Genomic DNA, 7,080 nt, shown 5'->3' on the forward strand with positions numbered 1-7,080 from the left:
CGCAGCCCGGGCTCCCGCTGGGTGGGGTTTCTTGGGCGGAGGTCACCGCCTCTGGGAGGTCCGCGATCACGGGTCCGCTTAACCTAGTTCCTGAGCCGCAGCCTCCCGCCCTGAACCCGTGAAGGGGGCGAGGGTGCTGGGAAGAAGCCCGTGCGAGGCTCGGTGGAGGGTCTGAGGCGTTTCTTGGGGCAGGCCCCGCCCCAGTCTCCACCCTCAGCCTTGCCCGACCCGCCTGCCTAGCGCCGCACCGCGTCCCGCCGGGGAGTTAAGCCGGTGCGATCCGGGCGCGTTCTCCTCTCAAAACAATCTAGCGACCGCGAGGAGAGCTGTCTCTTCCCGGCGGCTTTGGGGAATCTCTCCGCCCTAGAAGAGGGCTTGTTCTTGTCCCTAGGCCACCTCGGCCCGGGAAAGCCAGCGTGAAACGAGACTTGACGCTTTTGCGGGATCGTGGCAGTCCGGTGCCGAAAGGACTTTCTGGTTTTGGCGCGGTGTGCTTCTGCGTTTCAAAACGTGCGCTTCTGGTCTCTGCCCCGAGGGCTGTTCCATTCTCGGGGCGGGCGGAGTGCCGGAGTCGCCCTCCCCCTCCCCAGGGCGCACCTGCGGGCGTGACCTAACCAACCAGCCATAAAGTTGACGCAAGGCCGCCTGGATATTCCGGCGGCTCCGGGAGGAGAGTTTTTGATGCTTTTTGGGAATCGGACTCAGGATTATATTCTCAACTCCCTTAGATGTGGATAACAAACAGCTTCTGCTGCATTTGTTCTTTAAGAGGATGCTACCAACAGTATTGACAAATCCGAGTGTGTGGTGTGTGTTTTTTTAAGGGAATCAGAAATTTGGATGATTTAAAATGTAAAATTTCCAGATGTTTAGTCGTTAGCAACTAAATCAAGCGTTTTTAAACTGCCTGCGCTGATGAAACCATACGTGTGGTTTAACCTGACTTTAAAGAGTTCTGGTGCCAAATCCTAGGCACTCCGGCCTTTAGAGACAGGGTAGTGGAGACGGAGAGGGAGCGGCCAGGAGGGCAGAAGGAAGTTCACGATGTTGAGTTGCGAAATCTACGGGCAGGAAAGGTTTCAGGTAGGAGGGACGTGGTCAACTGTGCGTAGTGCTGCCAAGCGTTGTACTTGGGCTGGAGGTATGGTTTGAGTCAGTCGCCTTGGAGGTCAGTGGAGAGTATTATTGGTGGCCCTGGCTTGATTCATGTTGGTAAATCAGAAATGTGGATATGATTATAATGAGTTGAAGAGTGGACGCGAAAGTTAGGAAATACCGACTACATGTAGTCAACACGAGAGAAGTTTTGCTGTGAAGGGAGCAAATGAATTTAGGCATAACTAGGAGGCATAGGGGATCAGAGAGATGTTTGTTTCTTTTATCTGTTGATTCCAGAGAGAAAGGAAGGGAGAGAAACATCAATTTGTTGTTCCACTTATTGATGCATTCATTAGTTGATTTTGTATGTGCCCTGACCGAGGATGGAACTTTCAACCTTGGAGTATTGGAGGCCATACTCTAACCAACCGAGCTATCCAGCCGGCGGTGCAAAGGAGATGTTTAAAAGATGGTGGGGTTCTAGAGCATGTTTTTGTGCCATTGGGAGTGATACAGTAGAGAGAAGGTTTACTTGACCTGAATAGGAGTGAAATCCATGGGAGGATATAAGGAAACTGGAAGGATTAACCTTGGATAGGAGCAGGATGCTTCCACTGTGATAATCAGCGTAACTGATGAAGATGAAGATGCAAATGCAAGGGAGAGGGAAAGCAAACTTACAGCTTTGCTAGTAGGACAGCCTTGGCAGGATTGGGTACCCATTTGAAGTTTATGATCATGAGTTTAAAGATAAACTAGTTGGCCTAAGAGGTGGTTTTTCTCCAGCAACATTCAGCTGCTTGCGTTCAGACATGAAGAGGGATAATTTGGTTTCTCAACACCAGGACCCAATTTTTTTGATTCCTCATCTGAGGCACTTGCCTTTTGTGATTAGCTACTATTCTAGAAATGTGTGAAGTATTGTGAGCATTTACATGTGACCCCTTTTCTAGGAACTAAGTGATTCTATTTGTCTTTTTATGTACACACCTTAAGACTCAAACATAGCTCTGGCCGGTGGTGCTAAGTGGTTAGAGCATTGACCCACACATCCAAAGGTCACAGGTTCAATTCCCAGTCAAGGGCACTACCTGGGTTGCAGGTTCAATCCTTGGCCCTGGCCCCTAGTTGGGGATTAGGAGGCAACCAGTGGATGTGTCTAGCCCCAGCCCTGGTCAGGGCTTGTGCCGGAGGCAAGCAATTGATGTGTTTCTCTCACATTGATGTTTCTGTCTTTCCCTCTCTCTTCCACTCTATCTAAAAATCAATGGAAAAATATCCTCGGATAAAGATTAACAAAAAATAAAAATAATAAAATGGAGATGGTGCTTTTAAAAAATAATAAGTCAATGGGAAAATATCGTTGGGTGAGGATTAAAAACAAAAACAGCCCTGGCCGGGGTGCAAAGTGGTTAGAGCATTGGCCTGTCAACCAAAGGGTCACATGTTTGATTCCCCATCAAAGGCATGTACCTGGGTTGCAGGTTCCCCAGCCTTGTTTGGGCGTGTGCAGGAGGCAATGAATTGATATATATCTCACATCTATGTTTCTCTCTTTCCCCCCGCCTTCTCCCTCCCTTCCACTCTCTGGAAATCAATAGAAAAAATATCCTTGGCCCTAGCCGGTATAGCTCACTGGATGCAGTGTTAGCCTGCGGACTGAAGGGTCCCAGGTTCGATTCCAGTCAAGGGCATGTACTTTGGTTGTAAGCTCGATCCCCAGCCCTGGTCAGTGTGCGTGCGGGAGGCAGCCAATCAATGTGTCTCTCTCACATTGATGTTTCTATGTGTATCTTCCCCTCCCACTCTCTCTCAAAATCAGTGGAGCCCTAGCTGGTTGGGCTAAGTTGGATAGAACATCAGCCTTCGAACTGAAGGGTCCTGGTTTCGATTCCGGTCAAGGGCACATACCAGGGTTGTGGGCTCAATCCCCAGTGTGGAGCATGCAGGAGGCAGCCGATTAGTGATTCTCTCTCATCATTGATGTTTCTATCTTTCCTCCCTCTATCTTCCTCTCTGAAATCACTATATATGATTTAATGTTGACAAATATAAGGCAATGTATTTAGATGGGAAAAGAAAACTCAACTATATTTACAATTATATTTCTAACTGCTATGGTCAGAATATTTGTAATCCCTCCAAAGTTCATATATTGAAATTTTAATGCCTGATGTGAAGGTATTCGTAGGTAGGGCCTTTGGGAGGTGCTTAAGTCATGAAGGTGGAGCCCTCATAGAGATCCCTAGCCCTTTCCACCACGTGAAGTCCCATGGAGAAGACTATGAACCAGGAAGAGGGCCTACATGACTATGTTGGTACCTTTTTTTTTTTTTAATCCTCACCCGAGGACATTTTTCCGTTGATTTTGCAAAGAGTGGAAGGGAGGGATGGAAGGGGTTAGAGGGAGAGAGAAACATTGATGTGAGAGAGGCACATTCATTGGTTGCCTCCCGCACTCATTCTGACTGGAGCCGGGGAAACAACCTGCAACTCAGGTATGTGCCCTTGACCAGAACTTGAACCTGAGACCCTTTGGCATGTGGGCCGACACTCTAACCACTGTACACACCGGCCAGAGCTATGTTGGTGCTTTGACCTCGGTCTTCCCAGCCTCCAGAACTATAAGCAATAAGTTTCTGTTGTTTACAATGCACCCAGTCAGTGGTATTTTGTTATAGCAACTAGGACAACTATATTTATATTATATCAACTATAATTACATCTATATGACCTCTGAGTCATCACTTAGAAGCCAGGGATGGGGTTTAAGTGGCCTTGGAGCCTGCTTTCTGAACATACAGATCCCATGTGCTGCTCTGACACAGGGTTGAGAAAATGCTGAGGATTACTAGGAAGGAACAAAAGGAAATGTTTTCTTCGCCTTGTAAGAAATTGTGATGTGTCCTATAGGAATCACCAAGGAACAGAAAGCCAAACGGGAAGGATAGGATGTTTCAGGCTGGACAGAAACAAGCTGAGAGGGAAAAGTAATGTGATGAGAACCTGCGAAACAGGATGATAAAAGTAAGGACAGGTTTGTTTCCTGCAGTACCACACCAGACTGCCGCACCAGTGAGAACTTGGGTGACTTACAACCCCTTGGTGATCTAAGGACACGTTCTTCCTGTGGACTGTCTCTTAGGTTTGTAGTCTACAGGAGTTCAGGGCATTATCAGCAGAAGGCTGTCAGCTGATCACATGGCATTGGGGCAGTCACCACCTTCCAGGATCTTGAGCCTCACAGTTAGGACCAGGAATGTAGGCTGTATCCTGGAAGTGGGTTCCTTCCTCAGGGACTTGTCAGCTTTACAGGAACTTGGTGAATGAGCAGAGTGCCATTTTACTGGCAAGTGGACTAGTGATTTTGTGCTGGCAAAAGGGGTGTTCTCTCTCTACTGGAAAGCCTCCTGGGAAGCCATGTTACTAGAAAGCATTGATGAATGGTTAATTAGATTAAGAGATGTTCGTTATATAACTGAAATGTTTAATATCACCCTCTCTGGATGCTGGAGTCAGATTGTCAGGTATTGGAGTCTTGTCTTGGCTCCTTTTTTTTTAAGTTTTTTATTGATTTCAGAGAGGAAGGGAGAGGGAGAGAGAGATAGAAAAATTAATGATGAGTATCATTGATTCGCTGCTTCCTGCACGCCCCCTGCTGGGGATCGAGCCCATAACTCAGGCATGTGCCCTTGACCGGAATCAAACCTGGGACCCTTCAGTCTGCAGGCTGACACTCTGTCCACTGAGCCAAACCAGCTAGGGCTTGGATTCTTATTAGCTGTGTGATCTTGGGTGAATTAGTAACAACTCAACTGCAGGTTTCTTCTCTATATGGTAGGATGAGAATTGTATTTCACACAGTGGTAAGAATTAAATGAGACAGTGCAAGTAGAGCTTTTTGTATAGACGTAGGCACCAGTAATCATACAGTAAATGTACACTATGGTTATTATTTATTTTATTTTTATGCTTCTTACCTATCCTCACTCCCAAATCCACTTCTGAAAGATATGATCTTTCTAGATTCATTAATAGAATTAGTTACTGACAGGCTTTCCTTGGCCTGGGAGCCATTCTTTCTGGGGAAGGTGTACTTTGTGCTAAAATTCTCAGGAGAACAATTCTATTTCCAAGATCTTCCTTGGCTCCCACAAGTTGCCCCATAAAGCTTGCAATAATCATAATCGTTTGTGGGTTTCTTTGTAACTCTTTAAGCAAGAGAATCAAATGAAGGAGAGATGAAGTAATAGTGGGCTAGACTCTTCCTGCCCACTTTGGGGAAAAGACCTAAAGTGACACCTAAATACGCCTGATGCCTCTGTATCTCATGGGGACATGTGTGAGATAGAATTTAACTCAGCAGTTATTGAGCACCTACTGTGTTCTCCCTGTTCTAGGCCCTGGGGATATAAAGATGACCCAAGATGTGTTTTCTGCCCTTGAACTCAAAGTTTAAATGGTTAGAAAACAACAAAAAAATTTAATGCAATAGTTATAATGGGGTAAAATGGACTCATAGATAAAGGAGCAATTCATTCCCTAGGAATATCTCATTTCAGCTGGATGGCATATAAGGTGAAATCATAATCACGGGCATAAAAGGACACAAGAGTATTAGGGGGACAGCAAGTCATCCCACAGCATTTGACGAGGCTGCAGAGTATTGGTGCTAAACCTTATGAGACATTTGGAAAGCTTTCATTATCAACTGTTAAGGCCAACCATTTTATTATTATTTTTGTTGTTAATCCTCACTGAGGAAATTTTTCCATTGATTTTGAGAGAGTGGAAGGGAGGGGAAGAGACAGAGAGAAATATCAATGTGAGAGAGACACATTGATTGGTTGTCTCCTGCACGTATCCCGACCAGGGCCAGGGATCAAGCCTGCAACTGAGGTACATGCCTGTTGACTGGTGACCCTTCAGTCAACACTCTAACCACTGAGCAAAGTGGCTAAGGCAAGGCCAACCACTTTAAAGACCTGCCCTTCTACATCATCTCCTACCCAGATCACAGGAATTTTTTTTTCCTTACTGATGTCTGCTTTCTTCAGACCCCTGTAAGAGCCGTATTTATTTTTTACCTCTCAGCTCAGATAACTGCTTTCTAAAGTTTAAAGGATTTTACCTAGACCTATATTCCACATTTGGGAAGTAGGTTACTTTTATTGTGTGTGCTCTTATCTACATTTTTCAGATATGCGTTGATTATTCTTTATCTTATTTTGCAAAACACCTTTTCATGCCTGCCCTTTTTTTAAAATATATTTTATTAATTTTTTACAGAGAGAGGAAGGGAGAGGGATAGAGAATTAGAAACATCGATCAGCTGCCTCCTGCACACCCCCCACTGGGGATGCGCCCGCAACCAAAGTACATGCCCTTGACCGGAATCGAACCCGGGACCCCCCAGTCCGCAGGCCGACGCTCCATCCACTGAACCAAACCAGTCAGGGCATGCCTGCCCTTTTAAAAAATATATATTTTTATTGATTTCAGAGAGGAAGGAAGAGGGAGAGAGAGATAGAAACATCCACGATGAGAGAGAATCATGGATCGGCTGCCTCCTGCAAGTCCCCCACTGGGGATCAAGCCCACAACCCAGGCATGTGCCCTTGACGGGAATCAAACCTGGGACCTTTCAGTTCACAGGCCGATGCTCTATCCACTGAGCCAAACCACTGAGCCATGCCTGTCCTTTTAATCGATGCTCACAACATTATTTGAAGAGCCAGACAGTTTTGTCCCAAACTCAAGAAATGAATACTTGCTCAGAGTCATCCAATACCTTGTTGGCAAAACCGGAATGAATATCAGACCTTCTTGGCCCCACCTGGCTGCTCAGAGGTCCTCACTCTGTCAGATACGTTTCTAGCCATCCTCTGGAGATGGTTCTTTAGCTCAGGGGCCGCTTTGGAAAAGGAAGGGAAGGGAGGTATAGCAGACAGGCTCCAGGCCTCTGCTCACCCATCTTTCCCT

Source organism: Myotis davidii, unplaced genomic scaffold (assembly GCF_000327345.1).
Source record: "Myotis davidii unplaced genomic scaffold, ASM32734v1 scaffold243, whole genome shotgun sequence".
Taxonomy (NCBI): Eukaryota; Metazoa; Chordata; class Mammalia; order Chiroptera; family Vespertilionidae; genus Myotis; species Myotis davidii.